The following is a 23,978-nucleotide window of genomic DNA, read 5'->3' on the forward strand; positions in this document are numbered from 1 at the left end:
GACTGTGCAGCCCGTTGGGAGGTTGGAGTATCGTAACTATTGATGTCATAGCTGGCTGCTCAGACGTTAGACGTCGAGGCTACGTCTGGCTCAGTGTCGGGTTAGTAATGATAATACCTGGCAGACCTTAAGCTAGATCTTTGCTATCTTGCGTGACTCTCAGGATGGTATTGGAGATATGCGTTCCACCTCTTCGTTCCAGAGTTAAATATGTTCACGCTGGCTGGATGGATTGCAGAGATGTTTTTGTTCGGACTCTCGATGCCCCCAGACGATGAAGCTAATTGACTTTGTTGGTCTTCTGATTATCTGAAGCCACGATGATGTAACATCTTGGTTTTCGGTGAAATGTCTCAACATCTACTGAATGGATGGTCATTATATTGGATCAGATGGATCTGAATCCTGATGAACACTCTTTGTTTTTGAGCAGTAAACCTGTTTATTCTTTTATTCAGCACAATTCTCTATTGACATCCCCCTAAATGCTGCTCCACCCCCCCTCCCCAAATTCTTTTTGAGGTGCAGTGTAATCCGGGGGAGGCCTTTTCCCTGAACCGCTATCGCAGCCTTGTAGATCCAATAACACTGCGTTCACTGTGCAAACATGCTGAAAAATCACTACGGCGCTTCCCCATCATTATATTCAATATTCCACATCAGGCGCATTCACTGACCCCTCAGAATTGAAACGCTGTGAAATAGGAAACCCTAATGCTGGTATTATTTCCCGAAGCCTCTCGTCTCACCAGGGAAAATATCTACCGTCAGCGTGAAAAATAGAGTGGAACAGATGGCATCCGAATGATTGAAACCACCTACAATGGTTCCCACAACTTCCCTGCATTTCTACCCCACTCTCACTCATTTGCTGACTGCTTCTCTCTCTTCACCCTCCTGTTCCCGCATTCCTTCCCAACTACACCCATCGTCTGGGTGCATCGTCGCAGCCTCTTCAATGCCATCCAGGCTCGCAGGTTCTGCCAAAGTGGCTCAGTATCACTGGAAGCCCCATGGCGCTACACAAAGTCAGCCAAGAGGAGAGAGAGAGAGAGAGAGAGAGAGGAGGGAGGACAGCGAGGAGGAGAAGAAAGGTGGAGGACAGAGGAGGCAAAGGTTTTGGTGTTTTCTCCCGCCAACTTGAAACCTGATTCTTATTTTAGCTGCGTTGTTTCTGCAGCAAAACTATTTGGATTTCCATCTCCTCACATGCTGAAACAAATATGTTTACATGACGGCATTATTCTTTGCTCACCATCTCTTTTCCCTCTCCTTGCTTTTCTTTCTTCTCACCTCCATCAGTCTCTCGTTCTCGCCCCACCTTACATCACCATCACACCTCCCCAACTCCAGACCCCGTTGCTGAGCGCCAGTCATGTAAATGAGATAGTTAGCAGATCAAAAGGCATGAAGAGGTATTTTCAATAGGAGAAGAGGTGTTGATTAGTGTCAGAGAAGGAGAGACGAGACAACGTGCAGACAGCCTCTATTACACCCCAAAGCTTTGAGGCATATGTTAAAGGGTGAGCGTGTTGACTTGTGAGAGTGTGTGTGTGTAGAAGTGAGGAAAAGACAAAGCGAGGAAATGTGTGTGTATCTGTGCACACTCTGGTACAGTGTACCTACAGACATTCGTCTCTGAGAGTGTGTGTGTGTGTGTGTGTGTGTGTGGGTGTGTACCTCCCCTGCGGGGGATCATCGTTAATGCATAATACATAGCCCCATATTTTCGACTATAACAGCAATAATGTTGGCGCTCTGAGTTTATGAAGAGGAGATCAGGTGTAGGAGAAAGTGATTACAGGGCATAAACACTGAAAGTGATATTGCTTTATTGTGAGAAATAAGTGGCATGAAGACAGCAACATCTTTAATCAGGTGCTTTACTGCAGCGAGCGTCAGCCGTTAAGGAGGCACACAAGTCGTCCTGCCAAATTAATCTCAAGCTCAAATCAGGCAAAGTGTCGGACATTGACGCAGGAAGCTTCCAAATGTGTGTAAACTCCAGAATACAATAATGAACTTGCTTGGCTGTGTTTATTTGTAAATGCAATTTACGTCAAAAATGGAGATTGATTAGTATAATGGTGCGCCGCACTTCCCCTGCACTGAATGTGATTCTGGAGTTAATTGCATTTTATCTTGACACTGAGCATTGTGTGTCGCATGTTTAATTAGACCTCAAAGGGATTGTTTTTTTTTTTTTTTAAATGTTATTAGCTTCATGGTTACATAATGCTTGCCATATAATGTGCACATTTCATCCGTAGCAAGATGCAATCCTGACTAGCAGTCTCTTAATCTAAATGTGAACGCTGCCTTCAGCCAAGGTCTAGGAATAAATAAATAGCAGTTAAAAGCTGGCATCTCAGTGGCTCTTCATTCTGTGTCCAGGGGCTTGCCCGCTTGCTTTTGCCCGTGTCAGAATTTTCATCTTCCCGTTCTCCCCAGCTGCTTCCCTCTCTCTCCCTCTCGCTCACACAGATGGCAGAGGGGTCGGAGCACTTTAATGAATTTTCAAAGGAGCAGCATTGGCAATATTAAAAGGAGCTCAAAAACTTAAACACGTCTGACACTGGGAGTCACACGCATGCGCAGAGTGACGTGGCGACTCACATATAAAAGGCACAAGCATCCCGTTCCTCTAACACGCATGAGTGGACGCACACACGCACACGCACACACACACACACACACACACACACACACACCATTATTACTTTCTCCACAAAACAATAACATCCACAAACACAGAGAGAATCCCACATCCTACACATCCGGCACTCCTAATTAACTCCATTAGAATAACAGACACCCGCTGGAAGGTCAAAGGTCAGTTTTAATGATCAGCCTACATATGGCGGCCACCGTGTTGCCTTGCAAGGGAGACGAGCAGCACTTCTGCCGATCCATCTGTCCCGTGGTAATGACTGCACCTGGCCTCACATGGGCCAACGCACACAGGTACCGCAGCTCTCAGAACAAGCTTGCTGCACAGAGGGAAACACAATTAAAAAGCAATAAGCACGCTCACATCTCGCGGCCACATTGTTTACTCATTATGTCTAATTATCTATTTGAGTCTGAGATTTAAAAGACTCCTTTGCAGGAGCTTTTCAGACAATCAGCGGGAGTGTTTACGGTGCAGCGAGGCCATGGATGGCTGTGATCTTGGACCGGATCAATTTCATTTGGAAATGCAGTCAATTGTCAGGCGTGTCCTCGTGACCCATGTTAATGGTTTTCTTTCACGAGAGGCCAATGTTTAGGGACCTGAGTTGTGAGTTAAGAGTGAAATGTCAAACATCATTAAAGCCTCTGTGTTGTTGCTTCTCCTGCTCACACCAGAGCCTGGAGGAACCGCTCCAGTCCAGGCTGCTTTTAGCCGGCCTTGATCACGCCAGTCGACATACGACTGCCTGTAGGGTTCCCCCCCCCCCCCCCCATCTTCACAAGTGGCTGATATGAAGGGCCAAGCTGGTGCTGCGCTGCCGTAGGCATCAAGGCGATTGCCTCTCCCTTTTTTATTTCATCCTTTATATTCTGTCCTTCCGGCTACTACTCCCCAGGCAAAAGAGTCTTTATCCCACCTTCTCGTATCTGAACTCAGGGTCAGAACTCAGCATCGAGCCCCGTGGGCCTCTGATCGCTCCAACTTCTGATCACTCATCAAGGTCTGCCAGGCAGAATTCTTTAAAACGCTGCATTTCAAAAAAGTCCCTTAAATCCTCTGTGTTTTTCTCCCAGCACAAGACGGTGGACAAGGCTCCGGGGAGGATGCATCAGACCCTCGGCTGCATTTCATTGAGCTCTTTCCTAAAATAAAATAAATCCTGTTCACACTCTAGCATATTAGATTGCATTAGTGCAAACGCAAATGAACTATTTTTAGAAAAAAAGAAAAAGGAGAGTTTTGACGATGTGGTGATTGAGAGATACGGCGTGATGGCGTCGCGCTGCTGTTTCCAAACAGCAGACAGCTGCAACAGGAACAGAACATCTGCTGCGGCGCTAACATAAGCATACCTCGTGCACGAGCTGTCATGCCTGAGCGGCCCTTACACCGGACACAGTCTGACAAACGCCTGATGAAGTTTGGAGTTTCTATATCTGCGCTCATCAGGCTGTCACTCACAAAGTACTTATTCACACCTCAACTTGAAGAGAGATTAAAAACAAGTGAGCAATCTTTTTTTTCTTTCGCTCAAAGAACAGCCTTAGTTTGGGATCCAATCTGGCTTCTTGTGTGACTTGTGTAAACTTCTAGATACTTCTGCAGTCTGTGTGAGCCCAGGCCATCTGTGGCCTCCGTCAGTGCTTCTAATTCTTTGTTGCAACAGAAAAAAAAGAACTAATGTTTATATCAGCTCAGATGGAAGGGTTCAAGCTCTCTCTGTATCACTGCTAACATGGCAGCACTGTTCCCTCGTCTGCAGTGTCTGTTTCACACCCTCTCCCTTCTCGCTCTGCTTTGAGGCCCTTTTGCAGCGAGCTGGAGCTTGACCAGCCAGAGCCATTTTGTCCCATTATGTGGCAGTGTAAAAAAACAGCTGCTCCCATTCCACACTAGTGAGTAGGTTAAATGGTGACACGAGGGACAGGCCCTTTTTCTTCATGGTCTAAATTGACCGACAACAGGCACTGGAGGTTCCACTGCTCCTTCTCGGGCTGCCTTCCAGCTCCATTGCTTTTCATTTCCAATTAGCAGCCACTCAGTCCTGCAGCCATTTTAGAGACAGAACTCTCGCTCTCTCTCTGTGTGTGTGTGTGTGTGTGTGTGTGTGTGTGTGTGTGTGTGTGTCTTCATTGACATGTTTCCATTTGCAACCTAGAGAAGACTGGCCGACCCACTGATTAACTTGGATTAATCAGTAAAGAGCGCTGTAGAACCAGCAGATAAAGAATAAACGTCCATTACTGCGGCTCGGTTGAGTGCACGTGCTGTATTGTTAGAGTAACGATTGTGTCGTCTTGAATGCAGGACGCTCCATCATTTACTAAACTGATCATTTGTTTTGGCGCCCCAAAAAAGGAGTCCACACTTAAAAAATAAATGGTAGGATACATTGAATAACATAATGTAGTGAAGGTATTGGCATCTCTTACATGTCATTATTTGTAGAGGGGAAACCAAGCTTAGTCTACATTCACAGGGTATCCAATACCTGGATACTGTATGTGGGCTGCAACTGCTCCTATACATCAAGTGTTGAACAGCATTGGCATGAGGACAATCCACTGAAGCATAAACGTCACATTTTATAGTGCATTCGCTCATTAAATCAGAGAAAAAGGATACTTGTAGATAATAAAGAAAAGGGATGTTTAGAATGAAAGACAAGATAAAAGCTATGTCAGGTACTTATCAGATCCATCTCTGTAATATAGGGTTGCTCTAACTACTCTGAGACTCTCCCAGCATTACAACATTCTGAGAGAGGCACTACTTTCTCTCTGCTTTAAAGAAATCACGTTTTAGTTTAAGATCCGGGGAAGCTTTGTTGAAGATATTAGGAGGAAGGTGTCAACCTGGGAGCTCATTGTCTTGTATCAGCACATTATGAGCGTAGTCCTCTTCATCAGACGCCACTTTAAAGCGTGACATCTGCTGTAATCATCATTTTCTCTGAAATGTTTAAGTAAAAACAGCCGTGCAAAGAAGATCACTTGGCCGTGTCAGTCGGTGAGGCTGCAGCTGGCTCTCAGTGACCAAACAAGCTCCTTCCACTCTGTTAAAATGCAGTGTTGTCCCCGCCGCGGCGCGCTGACTGTTATGTGATGAATGAGGAAAGTCAAGACCGGCTGTGTCAAAAACAATCTCCCTTGAGGAAACTGATGTCCTTGTCCAAGAGACGCAAAGACTCAGAGGACTGAATACAGCACCGAACATATCCCACCAAGGGCAGATGATGTCTCTCCAAGTTTAATCCTTTAAACATCAAGAGTCACGTGTACATACTGTAAGAACCAAATGTCCCGATACAATTAACACCATGAGCTGCAGACACTTTAAAGTAAAGGATCTATGAATCCCGAGTTACATAAACGTTTCTATTATTGTTACGTTGAGCCGCTGGGAACACGGACAACTAGTCCAAGATGTGACTGCAGAAACCTGCACTGCTTCAACAACCTGTGTTGGCAACACTATCAAGGGAACATTGCCTACTCAAATTGTCAGAGCACCTTGAAGAAAGAAACCTCTTTATTCTGGAACAAACTCAAAGGGTTCATGGTGTGGCTGCCAGTTACTCATATTGGCATAAGCCATTTCTGTCTTATTACAACAGAATTGAGTCCATGCCTTCATAAACCCCATGTCTGAGCACTGATATGCTCACTATGCTGCATCACACGGGCTTGTTGTAATTCCCCCCCAGCACTGACCACTCCAAACATCCCAAATCCCTCTTGTCAATATAGAAAAGACAACATGAGAAGCAGACTTCACAGCTTTTCTTTGCCTTGTCAAAAGTTTCTATATCGTGTTGTGGGTTCTACGCAGCATAACTAAGACCCTGGAAGCAGCTTATCTGCTTAAAACAGGAGGGCGAGAGAGGGTGAAAAAAGTGTCTCCGTCTTCCATCTTTTCCTGCTTCACAGAGTGGGTTTATTGAAGCCACCAGAGCTTTGGTTTCTCCCTCTAGACTCCCCCTCCAACATCCCTGCTAGTCTAATCCACTTAGGCCCACGCTACCTCGCTGCTTCTCATTGGCCAGGCTTCAAAATGGGAAAAATCAATAATCTTCCCTTCACTGCAAAAAAGTGACTATTAAAAACACAAAGTGTGATGAGGTGAAGGAGACATATGCAATGTTCAGGTTATCAACCTTTCTTTTATGGCATAAAATGGTTCCAGAATTTGATATTATCTTTGGATCTGGTGCTCTGGTATTTACACTTCATGTTGCCCCTTCCTACTCCTCAATTTGTATTGTTGTCTCTCATTGCCGTCCCTTCAAGTGTCTCTCACTCTCTCCCGAGCAACAGTGATGCTAATGCCATTGAAACCCCAGGTGCATTCTAGTGGCTCTTGAAGTCTGACATCAGTCCCTGCCTCCCCCTCCCCTGGGTCCAATTTTCCCTGCATGAAGCTTCAAGGTCCTCAGCTGATCTCTCTGTTTAGCAACAACAGTAGCAGCGAGAGTGAATGTGTGTCAGACAGAATGGTAATAAGCGTCCCAGAGATTGAACCCCAGTCTTCCCTCCTCTTCCTCAAAATAGATTTGTTCTCACCAGCAAAACAGATATTGTAATCACATTCCTCCATCGTTGATCCCTTTGGGATTTGTTGCATGCTCACCACACATACAAATGAATGCAGGGGGATATACATCATAGGTGATGCATCATATTACTGGTAAATTCTGCTTAGCAACACAGACTGCACTGGTAAGCAACTGCAACTCACATTTAGTCCTGAGTCTATTTCCCTCGCACTACACACAGTTGTTGTCAGCTCACTCCATTTCCTTGTTTTATTGCACATTTACAAGAAAGCAAAACTGTACTTTAGGACCGTATATTCGTAGAGGGACCACTTTAATTGTAAAAGAAAATGCTGTAACGGAAATCCAGTATGTATTTCTCAGCCTGCCAGAGAGTTGGTGCAGAAAAGTGCAGGTCTTTATAATATCCCTCTTTTATAAAAAATCTTTGGAGAAATGACTGTCAGGCAAAATGGGAAAATGCATACAGGTTCATTGTTTGTGCCTCGGCCACCCTAAGGTCTTTGCGTGTAGTGCGGGACTCATTTTATAATGCCGTTGGAACCTAAGACGTCGACTGTCAAACTAACAAGCTCGGGGAAATGTAGCAAAGGTCGAAGCACACAGGGTGAGAGACATCTGAGGGCTACTAAATTACCTCGGAGACATATGGAGAGAGGAAAACACCTTGGTTTGTGTGCGCACACTTGTTTATTCTGTGCTTGTGTTACACTGGTGCAGAAAAAGGCTTGTCGGTAATAGATTAGGTTTCTGCCTCCACCCTCAAAATCCTGTAACACTGACAAATATTAATGCAAGTTGTGCAAACTTTGGATCCTCTGGGGAAACTATCTCAGACGTTTCATGTCCCTCCATTAATAAATGATGTCCCCCTCCTGACAGGGACTATTCTTAACCCCCAAATATAGCTTGCTGTTCGTTGCAATTTGCTGACGTTTCTCTTCTCTCTCTCTCTCCCCCCCCCCCCCCCTCTTTCCCTTCTCCCCCCTTTTCCCACTTACAGATGTGACCAACTATCCCACACTAGGTAAGACTCATTTCATTTGTCATGGCACTGTTCTCAGGAGTGAGAGTCATGTTTGAGTTGTCATGTGTGTGTGGAGTGATGTGAATACATAAATATGGAAGAGGGTGAGATGGGGGAGGAGTCGGAGCTCCAAGATGCTGCTGTTTGCTCAGTAAGGTATGCGATGCTCTGCAGTCCTCACCCACCCCATTTTCCCATTTCCACATTTGTGCATGGGAATACACAATGGCAGCTTTTTCTGGCAAGTGGATTGTGTGCTCTGCGCCTTCAATTTGAATTTTATTCAAATGAGAATCAAATGGCCCAGATTGTTCAAAGAATACGCCGGCAGTGTTGACTTAAACAATCACAGCGCGGATGGTGTCTGTTTCCACACTGTGGTGTGTGTGTGGAAATATCTCCTGTGTTAATCTGTGAAACCTCTGCTGCTCCCAACATGTCAACATGAAACCCTGGTGGACACCTCGTCCACTTGGACGTCCTGTTCTCAGGGAGGACTCAACGCACGTCTCTAAGAGGGACCTTGCCATTGTTTCACTCTATCCTCAGAGATGTAATGCATTTCACAGCAGCACTTCAGTCCTAATGCACAAGCGGTTTGCATGAAATATGTGGTTATAAGGTTCACACCTACAGGGTGTGGGTCAAGGTTCACGTCATCTGTATTGTCCCAATAGGAGACCTTAGTTCACACAACAGCAGAAAACAAAAGATCTTTATCAGACATCGATAATGTTATTGTTCAAATGTATGATATACAACTTGAACGACACAATGCCTCACAGCAGGGAACAACAATCAATCCTGACGTGACACCAGAAACCTTTATCTAGGAGGGGGTTGAGAACTTATTTGTCAAAATGGCGTCAATCACTTGTTCCTGGTGATGCCGGTAAACAGCCGCACCACGGATTGTAAGAGCAGTGAACTTATCTTAAAGCAGAAGGATTAGTGAACTGGGGAACAGTTGAACGACCCTAGCTGTTGAATAAGTCGACTGAGCGGAGCATCCTGTGTTTTGACTGTTTGTAGAGACACTCAGCGGGCTGCAGGAGTGTGATAGAGGTCAACTGCATGATTGAATCCACCATAGCAGGGCCTCAGACCAGGACAGCAGGAGCTTTCAACACTACCCATGGCTCTGAGCATCTGCTCATGAGGGGAAATCAATCATCACACGTACAAGGTGGAGCAAGAGATCTGGACAAATGAGAAAACATTGTTGTTCCTCTTTTTTGTCTGACGCTCTGTGTCAGATAGTTGCTCTCAATGCACTTGACTTTTTCTACTCGGACAGTTTTTGGAGACCTCATTGTGTAATTGAAAACACAGTGCCTTGCCACTACACTAGCACAGTTTGGCTACCTGGCAGAGCATCTGCAAGCAGTTCTGGTCCAGCTCTCAACTCTTTGAGGCAGGCGCTGGCTGACTGCTCGGAAACAGAAAACCCCTGGCTAGCTGAGAATAATAAGTACCCATGGGAAGCTGCCAGATGGACATTTACTGTGAGCCTAGCTGGAGAGGGAGAAATCTGTCAGACATCACACTCGGCATCTGTGGGGGAGCAGTGCAGGTTCACGTCCACTATGTCGGATAAGAGGAGCGCTCATTGTCAAGACTAAAAGCTGTTAGATTTTTAACATATCTCATCTTGTTGATGCTTTTTACCTTGACTCAAGGTCAGCACTTCACCTTACATTAACACCACTTGTTACAGTGCTTTAAATAATGTCTGGAGGATAGTCGTGACCATTGCAGATGAAGTGCAGTGAAACACATTTTATTCCAGGCATTCTGTAGCTTTTAATTAACACTAGATGCCAAAGTGAGAAAAGAGATAAACAGCTGAATTTAACTTGTGTGGGAAATCTCAGATATCTCCCTCTGCAAAGCTTCTCTCATCTCTCCCTTACATTCGGGTACAGACAGTTGTGCTTGTCCCCATCATGGAATAATAGGGCTTGGAGTAGAAAGACCAGTATTTTTTTCATACACTCTTCAATACAAAGCTAAAGGCGAGGAATTACAATTGGCTCATTATGCTCTCGGAAACTCAAGGGCTTCAGAGCGGCCGAGGAGAGGGAGAGGGAGAAGGAGAGAGAGCACAACGAGTTAATCCCAGTATCGTCAGCAGTGAAATAGGACCTTGGTTTTCTTAGACAAGCTGTGCACTACTTTTTATTGCATTATGTCTGGCAGCCCTCCTCTCAGACAGGAACTGAGCCACACTTGATCAGTGATATGACACTGGCACAGACGAGAGTGATTGCTGGCTGCTCAGTTAAGCAAATACCATTACGTTGTTGAAGTCTAAAAGTAGATCTGTGCCTGGTGAAAAACATAAAAGGCCAACCCGGACAGTATCCAAAGCACTGGTAGCTTTGTAATACTCAGGAGTGGATTCGTCTCTCAGAGGACGAGAACAATGCTATGCATGGATAATACAACACTTTCAAGTCTCCATCTGGGTTCCTCGTGCCCTGGAACAATGAGGGAGCGCACCATTAAAAAATATCCTGTACAATATCTCAATTAGAATCATAGGGTTTTAATAACGATGTGCATTATCTATAATGTTTTGTGTATGAGAAGAGTTGTCCTCACACTCTCTGGAGAAAGTCAAAGTTGTACATTGCAGAATATATTCAGCAGTGATTGTAGGTTCACAGCCCTCATAGGAATTAGTATGGAGAGAAGCATTAGAGAACAACCATAGCTTGTTCCTGTGGTGGGTCTTAATGTTCACGCTCTCTTTCTCTTAGCTGTGCCCTCTGGGTAACGGGCCATTTCACTAATGGTCAGTTTCTCATGCATGTCAAAAGCCTCTTGGCATTATCAAAAGCTCTTGAGGGAGTTTAAACTCGCTGTATGTTGATTTTCTCTTTTCCTCCTTATAAAGACCAACTACTGCAGGGTACGTTGTTAATAAGAAATGTGGCTGATAGCTTGTTAGCGTGGCTTTGCGTACATTCTTCAGTAATTAGACGTGAGTGACAGATTCACTTTTACAGACGCCTCTGAGAAACCTGCCTACATTGCATGATGTTAGCGGAGCGTGTCACTCCTCGCCTCCTACTTTTGATAGGCAGAGTCGATATTTTTAGAATAATCCCTCATCATGCGACCATCCATTCTCTCCACATGCAGATGCTTTAAGGATGTAGTGCAACAGTAATTTAGGCAGACTTGGACGACCCAATCCCTGCAAGTAAAGCGCTGCTGCTGTTACGAACAGATGGCTTATCTTTAACTTTATCAGCGGCGGCAGTGTCACCACCAAACGCGATAAGTTGCTCCAGCGCCTGGGGAGAACGGCATCCATCAGTAGCTAACAGCATATGGTGAAGGCACATTAAGGTGTCCTCTCCCACTTTCCCTGCCTGCCTGTTCTATAAGTGGGTCTGCAGCCAAGCATCAGATGCTCACTTCACAGGACAAAGTGTGTGTGTGTGCGTGTTTGAGTGTGTGCCTAGGGGCAGTGGGCACCCAATTTGAGATCTTGTGCTGCCGGTTTGATCTTTTTTATGTGATTTGGAAGCTCTGCAGTAATTTATTTATTAATTATTAACTCCCTAACTCCATCTACCTAACCTTCATGTCTTGCTTGTTTGTATCTTTAACGTGATCATGAACATGGTGTGTTCCGTTAAAATAAAGTTGTTTTTTTCCATTTGGAGAGAAATCACAAGGCGATATGACCAACTACGTCTGTGTCAAGAAGGTGTTGTTGTTCCTAATATCCACCTCCACTGCCGTCCCAACTTAAGCAGCCCGGAGAGGCTCTTATTCCTTTATTGGAAGCAGAGCGTGTTTACCGGAGTCTGCATGTGTTGCAGTCCTACATCAAGCTGAATGTCAATCAAAGCCTCGTTTGCTTGAGAAAGTGTCCGAGTCTTCCACGGACCGACATGACAGCATGATGCTGGATTCAAATCAGACGATCTTCACCTCCTGAGTGGATTGGGAAGTACACGCAGAAGAAGTGCTACGTATCCCACCCAGACGCCTCTAGTCTTCCCTCTTCTATTGTTATATGCGTGTTGACGTCTCTTTAATAAGCAGCGTTAATTAGCCTGCTCTTCAAAAATATAATTTTCTCTGGTGTCTTCAGGGTTTGGTCATTAAAGGCAGTCAGACGACTGACACAACAGGCTCAGCTGATTAAGGGTGCAGCCGTAACACCACTGGGTGGAGAAACAATCAGTGCATCTTGATTCTACATCTTCCTGTTATCTCACATTGTCAGGAATTCGTTTCTCAACTACAGAAATGCGTTGTTTGTGTCGTCAGCTGGAGAAAACACCGATGTTGGTTTGACGCTGCACGTGGAAAACATTCACAATATGTATAAAGTAGCAGAAACGTTCTCCAGGTCCTTCCCATCACTGTACGTTCAAACAGTTTTACATGTATATGCTGCAGCTTTAAAACACCCAACACTTCTTGTCTCACCAAGAAGATCTGTTGGAACATCAGCTGCAGTTAGAAGGTCTCCTTTGAGACGGCATCTGGACCAAGCTGGCTCAAGCGTCCTGCATCTATTTTGGCAGAACATTTGAGAACGATGAAGACCGCTGGACACAATCCACGGCCTTGCTTCTCTGAAGGTTGAATGTCAGAGGTCGCAGGGTGAACAACCCATCTGCCGGCCTGGCACCGGCACATACAGTACAAGCTGGTCGTCAGTGATACTGTGCATGTTCTGTGGGAGTCTGAGCAGAGACCGTCTGTGTTCATAGCCTGTTCATATCTCTATATCTTCATCAGAGGCACTCTGATAACATGTCACTGCTTTCATTTACAGTGATTGAGTCATTTATTTGTTTTTATGCTTTATCGATCTAATGCATTGGGATATTCTTAATATAGTCTGAAAGAATATCACAAAAAAGTACTTTTACATCGTCAAAATCGGTTCTCAACTTCAAAAACAAGCTTTTCACTGAGGTACGGGGCCACACTCGCGGTAGGAGTCTGTGCATTTTGTATGAAGCCTGTCACTTCCAGGTAAAGTGCACACATCAGTCTGCACACGGCATTCCACTCAGCCTCAGTGTAAGTCAGATGTTGACAAGTTTTCACATGTTTATTCAGAATAAAGCACTTCCATATGAAGTGAGCGGCCTTTCATAGAGTACAACAGAGTACAGGATGGGAGCCCGGTTCAGCTGGGGCCGGCAGAGCACGGATCTGTAGAGGCTGCACAGTATTTACCCTGTAGAGCTCTGTGTCCACAGCAGGCTGCACCATCATGTCCCAGTAGAAAACTACTTTTGCTTTCTTGACCGACACCAAAATAGAAACTTGTGTTAATTAGTCCTTTGTGGCCCGCCATACGGAGAACCGGGTGTGTAAATACAGCAGAGGATGTGTCCTCGACTGTCCCTTGTTACAGATTAAGGCCTGAAGCCAGATGGGAAATTTGAAAAAAGGCTGTTTCTGCTCTGACATGTGTACTGACATTCCTGCAGGTCAAAAACGGAGATTACTGTTGGGTGTGTGTTTGCTCGGGGCAGCTCATGTCCACAGGCCTGGCTAAAGGGATACCCTTTGGGGGAAGCACAGCTCCGTGACCATGGGGTTGGATTCAAGCCCATAAAACAAGCTTTAGTTACAGTTCAGAATGAGCATCTCACTAATGGTGATGATTACTTTTAAGTGTCTTTTCACAGACACAACTGACTATCAACAGCTTTGGCATTAAACTAATCGAACATATTTGCTGGTGTTAGACACAACTTATCTGATGCTTATGCTGATAATTACAACTTCACTATAGATACTGAAACACTGGTTTACTTTCACATAGAGCTGTTTAAATAACATGATGTGCAGCACGGTGCATTCATTTGATGAGATGTAAAGAGGCTGTTACATGTGTCACTGCAGCATCACGCTCCATCATTCATGTGCTCTCTCTCTTACCGTGCACCCACCTCTCACTTCTCTCATTCCCTCATTCTCAAACTTTCCTCTTTGCTTGGCACGCTGATCACCTCGCTTGAAAGATGGCGAAGAAAAGAAATGGCGGTACTGTATGCAAGAATAACAAGCTGACACTGCAAAGTCAGCGGCAGTGAATAATCTCTCCAACACTGTTATTCCTCCCTCTAGATTTCCACCATAAACATCGTCCATTATCTAGTTCTACCTTCTTCTTCTGCTCTATCTCTAGAACTGAAACATTAATAGCACATCACTTACTTATTTAAAACGTATCAGAGCGTCTGGCCAACGGAGCTGGAAAAGTGCCATTTGGTTCACGTCATGCTGATGCTGGAGAACGGCTAACATGCTGAACGCTAGCTGTACTGTAGAAACACGTTTAATAAGTTACTCCGTCGTCATGCATAATGTTAACAAAGGGTATGAATAGGTTATCCACTCGTTATCAATAAATTAGCTGTAGGGTTCACCGTCAGCCGACGTAGCCTAACGTACCTCTAACGTACCTCTAACGTACCTCTAACGTACCTCTAACGTAGTCATGTAGGTATTCACGTAGGTATTTACGTAGGTAAATATTCACGTACTATATTTACGTAGGTAAATATTCACGTACTGTATTTACGTAGGTAAGTATTCACGTACTGTATTTACGTAGGTAAGTATTCACGTACTGTATTTACGTAGGTAAATATTCACGTACTGTATTTACGTAGGTAAGTATTCACGTACTGTATTTACGTAGGTAAATATTCACATACTATATTTACGTAGGTAAATATTCACGTACTGTATTTACGTAGGTAAGTATTCACGTACTGTATTTACGTAGGTAAATATTCACATACTATATTTACGTAGGTAAATATTCACGTACTGTATTTACGTAGGTAAATATTCACGTACTGTATTTCCGTAGGTAAATATTCACGTACTGTATTTACGTAGGTAAATATTCACGTACTATATTTACGTAGGTAAATATTCACGTACTGTATTTACGTAGGCAAATATTCACGTACGTATTCCGTATTCACGTATGTCTAACGTAACGTAACGTCTGCATATCTTATGAAGCACACGTCAGGTACGTCAACAACGCACCCCAGCGTAACACCGCCTGCTCTTAACGAATACTACTTATACCTTACCATATATCAATGTACACCAGCGTGTTGCCGATATATTGTATATGCCATATTTTTGTATACGTTATACATTCGTTGGGTGTTCGTCTGATACATTTTGTATTAGTAAGTGATACGATATCAATAGGTTAGACATGCGTATCTGTATACGTTCACTTTTTCGACGTATTTGGACTGCGCCGGCATACGTTTCTATCATACGGATATGTGTGACAGGGCCTTTAGTGCAAAGCTTTGCACAAACACATCTAATGGAATCACCAGTCTCATTTTCACCATCGTATCAGAGCGTAACACTTTAGACCTGCAGAAGTAACAAGTTACAGGAACAGATTAACTTTCCCTCTGAAGAGAAGATGAACTATATCAGTGTCTTTCATGCTAAAATCATGTCATCGCTGTCTGAAGCATATTCATTACTGAGCTAGAACAGGTAATTTACAAGGCAGACCTTCAGTGAGGCTAAGAGTCGGGTGCATTATGATAATATTAACATAATCCAGTCTTGTTCAATTGGATCAGCAATATTATTAAAGCAGGCATAGCTTTCACTCTGTGTCACTAATTCCTCTCATGCTCAAGTCCTAATGAGAAATAAGGAAGCACTTACAAGGAAGCGTACAGACTGAACGGCAGGTAGAGATTATCTGTCCGCCTCACTCAATTTCACTCACACACGGTGTGTCTTAGTCATGCGCACACTTTCACACACAAACACACACCAAGGGATACACACTTTTACCTCTCAAATAAATAGCACTTTGTAATGAAGCCAGAAGGATTTTCAGACATCATTATAAGGCTCTTGGGGAAACTGTAAGGGATGGAGTCCAGTTCAAACTCAATGATTTGGCACAAAATGGAGTTTTGAAAATGAAATCACGCTGTTGGCAGATTCACGCAAATGATATACCACGCTAGAAGTGGTAAAGTAGAGACAATGAGGATTAAAGGTGAGTCAGAACTTTAGAACATGATTGTTGTCGTGTGTTATTATAAAATGAGTGAGGTATTGGAGAGTACACTGCTTCATACAATACACACATCCTGTACTTCAGCTCCTGTTATTAATACTGTCGAGGTGATACTAACAAATCTTTTCATTATCTAGAGTCATTCATTAATGAAGTCCAAGGTGAAGTCTTTAAATGTCTTGTTCTGTCAGTCCAACACAAAGATAGTCCCTTTAATATGATATGAAACAGCATAAAAAGACATGTCTGCATGAAATATGACTTGATGACTAACCGCTGGAGCTCTAGTTAGACATGCACTCAGTGCAAGTGTGTAATAATATGATATATCCTCTCCAGTTGCTTTGTTTGGTTTGTCATCACGCCAATATGTTGTGTATATATTTATATAATCAGCAGTGATTCATGATAATTACGGGCCCTGGTTGCAGAGAGACGCCGTCAGCAGCTCTGGCATGTGTGCAGAGTGGAACATGCAGCATCGCAGTCCAAGGGGAACCATTCACTGTCTTATCAAGCTATCTGACAGCACACAATGCTAATGCAGGTGTGAATAGGAAACTCATTTCCATTCTGTAGTCTGGCCATGCTTTGGTAAATATTGAGAGTGCTTCCCACTGGACATAAACAAAGCTTAATACCCAGAATTAATTGGGAACGAGTTAAAAAGGATTCATCATTATGCACTGAACACATAATATGACAGTCGATACCGATCGATCACTGTGGAGCTTTAATTTACCCATAATGACGCCACATTAAGTGAACCTGATTGGTAGTTTTTACACATGAGAAGACACAATTATGTTCCACGCAGGATACAGGTGCACACACACACACACACACACACACACACACACACACACGTTCCAGCGCTCTCAATCCTCCGCACACACACACACACACACACACACACTCCCATTCCATAACGCTATTATCTCATTCTCCACGGCCTCATATTTCACAAAGCCCCCCGGGGGTGTGAGGGACAGTCAGGGTTGAGCTCACACAAGCCCCGGCTTCCAGTGAAGGTCTGTGTTAGTACCAAGAGCAGCACTGGCAGAAGAAGCAGGGATCCCAGATGATGCTGCTGCATGTGGATGCCTTCACACTGCCAGAAGAAGCAGGGATCCCAGATGATGCTGCTGCATGTGGACGCCTTCACACTGCCAGTGCACGCAGCTGCTCCGCTTCACTGGGGATTACTGTTTATTTAGAGATAACAATTGGAGACTGATTATTCAAAGGACGTTATTACCGGGGAGATAAGTAGGCCGAGGTCTTTTAACCGCCACAAAATACTAAATGACCACGATATAAAAGAGAGGTTGCTCGGGTTGTTTATCAAGACCAATTGATTTCTTTAAAGCTCACTTCTTCGCCTTGCCCTTGGTTTTGGGAAAACAGCTTTTTGCATTTACAAGATTACAGAACAGAGCATTCCAGCTATTAAGATTACAAAGTACTATTATTAAAGCCAGACATGATCTCTTCCTGTCTTCATCATAACACTGTGGATGTGTTCGTCAGGGACAGAGGTGGAGGTGAGGTTCTGTCAGACACTTCAAGAGACAAGGGTTGCTTATCAAACTCAAGAATGTCCAATCAATACTCGTCCTTGTGGAGAAACTCTTCTAAAGTTGCCATGGAGAGAGTGTTTTCTTTCCATCAAACACGCGTCCTGGCTGCATGAGACGGACTGCAGGATTCATTTTGCAGTCAAGTCACGCAATTGTCCACTTTCCCAGCTATTACAACAGAGTCTGTGCTAGAGGATGCTGCACCGCCTGGACAGGCTGCGTCATCACTGCAATGCATTTTAGGATCCATTCATTCTCATTAGTGAAGTCACCATCTGATGGCATTGCAGTTGACTTTTTAACTTCTGCAAAGTACATCCTTCCTCGATTTGTTTTCACACTAAGGCTGTGAACTACCACAGTACCCATAATGCATTGTGGCGGGGGGGGGGGGGGGGGGGGGGTTCAAGAGTTCAAGAAGAGTCTTCTTTTGCTGCTATTGTGATGTAGCTCATAGATTACATGATGCTCCTCTCATTATATATATTAACACGGTTGTGTCTGGATCCAGTTTGTGTTCTAAGCATATTTGACCATTCAAAGCGGTGCTGTTGCTCGCAGAGCTCGTAGCACGGCTGCAGACTCATTGTTGTAGAAACACTCCTCATGCATAGTGTTTACTGTGACGTGTAAGAACAAAGAGCGCAGCCTGGAGCTGTGGAACGATCAGTACACATCGAAGTGACGTGTTGCTGGAGGCCACTGGATCTGATGACTGCACTGCCAGCAGATAGCCACACACATGATTAGTGTCAGATCAGTGGCATGATTTAATGTGATGCCTCAGACATGAGCCAGCTGTTACTGAAGCGAGCCAACTCTCCATCACCACTTCTTTGGTTGGAGAATATTGTCTGAGGGCAGGAGAACGACCAACCAACAGTGGCGTCCATCGCCTCAAGGTGACGCCACACACACACACACACACTACTAAATCACAGAGTTGGTGATTAGCAAAGTTTGAGGGGCACAGACAGGAACCAGAGCACCAGCCAATAACTCTCAACACTGAATGGAACGTTTGTCTAGGAGGTGCTGTAAAATGCTCCCTCCATTTTTCAATTTCCACATTAATATCTTAACAGAGGTTACAGGGCTCGTGTGGCGATGACATGTTGCCCGGGGGTTGTTAAGAGCTTTGTGTGATCTGCTCATACACTTCCACCGTGGTTATATGACACAATGTGATGTGTGTGTGTTTAATGCTGCACTGTTCGGAGTGTTTCACAAAGACGAAGCATATCTCAGTGCCGTCAGCAACACAACACCTGGTGTAAATGAGCCGTGGGGAGTACACACACGTATGGTGAATAATACATTACACGCGGGAGACGAGAACATATAGGAGCATTACCAAACACACCCAGAGAACTTTTTCCTCTCCCACCTTTGTTGTTGGAAAATACTTTTCTAACACATCTACGAGAATAGCGACGGCAACATCTTTAAATTTAGAATGACGCCCCCTGAACGTGTGATGAACACTAATTAACAACCTTTCGGCTCGAGAAGATTCTCGTCTCCTGCCTCTTTGCACACTGCATCCCCTTGTTGCTGCGGCGGCGGCGGGGGCGGGTGGAGTGGAGTGGAGTGCTGGGACTTTTTTTTCTTACCGCCTCTCGTAAGATGTTGATTCCTGCGCCCCTCTGAAAGTGTAACCCTCCTGTTTACCCGCTCGCATCCTCATGACTTTCCAGATAAGCCATGAGCTTTCATCCTCAAGTTATTCATGCTTTCACACAAACTTTCCTCCCCATGCTAATCTTCACATGTGCACAAATTGTAGAAGCTCTGCAGATGTTTACTGCGGGGTGTTTTTAAGATGTTGTCATGGGAACGAATAGTTAATTGACTGTGAAGATGTGTTGATGCTGGACGTAGGGCAGGGACGTTCAGCACTGAGCTGTTTATTAGTTTCATGTGTTATATATATATAAAGTAGAGGAGGAAGAGAGGGAGAAGCTGATGTTTTGAGTTTAATAATAAAAGATTAAATCATATCCGAGTGTGTTCCTGTTTGACGTTTAGAATGAATGAAAGGTTACTTGATTTTGTGATATGAACTTGTGCATCGGTGAAGGGAACCCCCCTCTCGTCCGGCTGCTGGGCTTCCTGCCCAGACCTGCCTGATCTGTGTGCAGAGCCTTGAACTCAGTCAACAGCATTTTCTGCTATATTTCACACAACACTTTGCCGCATTTCCAATGAGCCAATAAGACAAGTGAAGACAGGAGGAGTGATACAACTCTGCAGTCTGTGACAGTCAACTGTACCTGTGGACTTAACGTTAGCATGTACATATGTGGCTGTATAGCATGTACTGTACATACTGTACTGCACGTCACTTTATAGAGGATTCTTTAACTAACACGTATGATACTCCTACATTTGATTAATACTAAAGAGTTTTAATCAATGCAAGTATCCCCTAATAAACTGTGTAACACAGAAGGCTTAAGCAAACAACCAGCAGACTTCTAAGCATGACTTCTGCGCCTGTGTCGAGTCCCTGCTCTGTATTTAAGGCTTGTGAAGATCTAACCGTCTCAGAGGTGTATTATTCACAGAGAGATGCAGCGTGCTTCCACAGCCCTCATCCAACACTCACTTTAAAAGGTTTGTGCTCGTGGCGTCTTCAGACTCTCCTTCCCTCTCAGTCTGTCTTACAGTTGATTTTCTCCACTTCCTGCCTCTTATCTCACTCTCGCTGGTTGTTTTTCTGTTGTCCATTACATACTGCTGCAGTTCTCAGCTCTGGAACAAAAAGCCACCCGATCACACTATTATAATTCCCAGAATGCATTGCTGGTTTATTTAATTTAATAAGATTGAGTAGCCATATTTTACACAATCTAATGGATGTGTGAAACAAGCCCCAGCTATTAATGCTTAATGTATAATTGAATGTTCTACATGGCCAAACTTGTTTACAGGAATAATTGATGTTTCTGATTTGCCTGCATTGCAAGAAGGGACAGAGACGGAGAGGGAGACCGGAGGTGGGGAGGTCCAGTCCCAGATGTGAGCAGTAATTACATCTGCAACTGTTTGACGAGCTGTTAAAAGCTCGTGACTTTGGGCTCCGAACTCCAGCCTGAGAGGAGCGACTGTAGCTCCGTATTGTTGTTTGTGTGCGGCACTGTTTTCTCATTTCGTCTGTTGGGGTTGGTTTGTGAGTTTACCTGAGAGGGACAGCAGGGTGTGACTGAGGTGCAGGCTCACGCTCCGCTGCACACTCGACACCGCACGTCTCCAGAGCCATCCTGCATCCTCGCAATCTGTCCGTCACTCTGCTCCACGCAGCGGTGAAAAACGTTTATAAATCAAACATACTACTACGATTCTTTTCATTATCGATTGATCTGCAGATAAAGATATTCACTTTAATATGATATAAAACAGAGAAGAGCCGAACGTCTCCATATTTGAGCGAGCTGCGAGCCACCTGACGAAGAAGACTCCAGTAATGGATGGACGTTAACGTTGCATGATTATAGTAATATTGTAATAATTGAATTACACTTTTAATCAAGCTATGATGTCATTAGAAAATGTCGCTCCTTCACTCTCTTTGATGCTTCCTCCTCTCTCTCGCTCTCTCTCTCTCTCTGTTCCCTCCCACATCCAAACCAATTAATAATCAATGTGCACGGCCTGCCAAACACAACTCACCTGTACTACAGTAGACTGGACATTAGCCAAGCCTTGATCAGCACACACACAGAGGCGCTAACAGATGCAGCCTCCCCGCCCTCTCACACTCGGAGGACACTTCCCTCTCCTGCCGTTCCCTTTCACACTCTCGGCTGCTTAACCACACTGCCTTCCAGTCATTTAGATCTCTCCCAGGTGGTTCAGATTTAGTTTGAACTTACAGGCGGGTTTAAGCTGATGAATAGCTTTTATTGAACATGAATAAATTTAAGGATTGAGATTAGTCAGCTCCTTCTCTCTGATGATCTGAGTCCGCCACGGGATGTGCTCGGCATTAAAAAACTGCACCGAAGGAAACAAAAAAGTGCCAGCTTCTACTGAAAGGAGAGGAGGGAGCTGCTCGCTGAGGATCATGTCCACCTGCTTGAGAATACCCTGTGTGGGAGGACTCGGGTGTCCCGCAGAACGAGCAGAGTTCACGATGTTCCCCAGGTTTGCGTTCACTCCCAGCTCTTAATCTCTCGCGCTTGTGTCGTCTTATCTCTGTTGTCGTTCTAACTTATCCTTGTCCATAAACTATCCCTATTATTTAGCCTCTTGCAAATTAAAGCTCCTGACACCAGATCTCCCCCAGCCTGAGTAATATCACACCCATTGACCTTCCCATCCCTCAAGCAGGCACCGGCCGGCACATTGATCGATCCTGCTTATGGCCTTGGTGCTAATCTTCTGAGGGAGCGACAGGAGGTGACGGTGTTTCTCTGTTCAATCTGATGCAATTACCTTCAAAATAAACACATTTTGGAAAGCAGCTGACCTTCCAATGGAAGAAGGTCGGTGGGCGGGATGTTTGTGTGCCTGTAAATGCCAGAGAGACTGCGGTAATTTATCAATCAAGCTGCATCATAAACAAAACATAACCTGAGCCACAGATGAGTGAAGAGTCGTGGGTCAGCTGTGTCAGTAATGGAGCTCCTCTTCCTCTGAAGCCTTTAACGTCCCGCAAGGTTAAATACTCTCAGTGCAATTTCACCTGCCGCCATTTCACTACTTATTTCCTAATTAATTTCATTTCTAAGACCCCTTCAGTCCATTTCGCAATAACATGAAGCGTTTACATCATGAAACAAAATCCCCTCTGGGAAGATTATTACAGCGGTTAAAATGAAAGTGATGTGATGAGATCACACGTACTAAATTGAATAATGAAATGTGCTGTAATCACTCTGAATTTCAGCCGGCGTAATTAGAGTAGATATGATTCTTTACCTTTATACGAACGGAGATAGCGGCACTGTTTGACCCGGGCCCCATCTTTGCCCCGGGGCCTCGCCCGTGAATACTATGTCTCTGAAGACTGAGGCAGCGGAGCGCGGTCCGACACGCATCACTTCCCTTTCAAGTATTTCTTACAAAGACATCCCTGTTAGCTGCACATCTCTATACAACACCGTCAACGATGAGGAGGTGGAAGAGGGTTTATGTGGACACAGTGTACGTTAGTGTGTTCAAGTCAATACACATTTACAATATTAAAAAGGGAACAGTTTAGTTTTGCAGCTCAATATAGTTGTGCAGACAGAGCAGTTTACAGGTTCAGATGCACGTGTTTTAATGGAGTATCATACTTTATGGGCCCGTCTATGTCAGAACATCATCCCAAGAGTCTGAGGCATATCGGCTCGGACCTCTTCACGATAACCACCCGGCAACTTTCACGAGATAAAATGTCCAAAGTGTGACAGCTGAGGCACAATTCAGTTGCAAACTTTACACTCACTTTCATCAATCTCGCCCTCCCCACTGCCCATGTGGGAATGAAGCCCGTACACAAGTGATGGTGACGAGATGGGCATCTGCCTGTCCAGATGCACTATAGTGGCCTGTTGTTGGAAAGCTAAAGGGACAGCGACAAGCACTTAGCCGGTCCCTCAGCAACCGATGCCATCCCCTTCCTCTTATCTAAAGTGACAAGAGGAGTTTTCCAGCCCTCCTATGCCTGAGGCTCATCCTGCATTATCTCCCAGTGTACCAGCACCACCAGCTATTTTGTGTCCCTGATTCCCTCGGCTTAAAAGTGTGCTAAAATAGGATGATGGCATTGCTAGAAACTCAGGAGTTGTGCTGCTCGGATGTTTTTCAAACCGCCGATCATATCATTAGATGATGGACTCAAGTGTGCAGAGAGCATCTGGAGATCAGTGCAGGTCCATGTTCCTACATCTAATGCCATGTACTGCAATGCCCTTCCCACCAAATGACTGGAGTTAGCGATCCAATAAAGTGTGTGTGGAGAATGCAAAGGGACAAAACATGAACTAAAGCAGACACCCTAATGAGATATTGATTGCCTACACTGATGTTTACACTTTTGCCCGTCTGATACTCTCCAAGTCCACCGAAAACAATCGGCCATCTGT

Source organism: Cottoperca gobio, chromosome 18 (genome assembly GCF_900634415.1).
Source record: "Cottoperca gobio chromosome 18, fCotGob3.1, whole genome shotgun sequence".
Classification (NCBI taxonomy): Eukaryota; Metazoa; Chordata; class Actinopteri; order Perciformes; family Bovichtidae; genus Cottoperca; species Cottoperca gobio.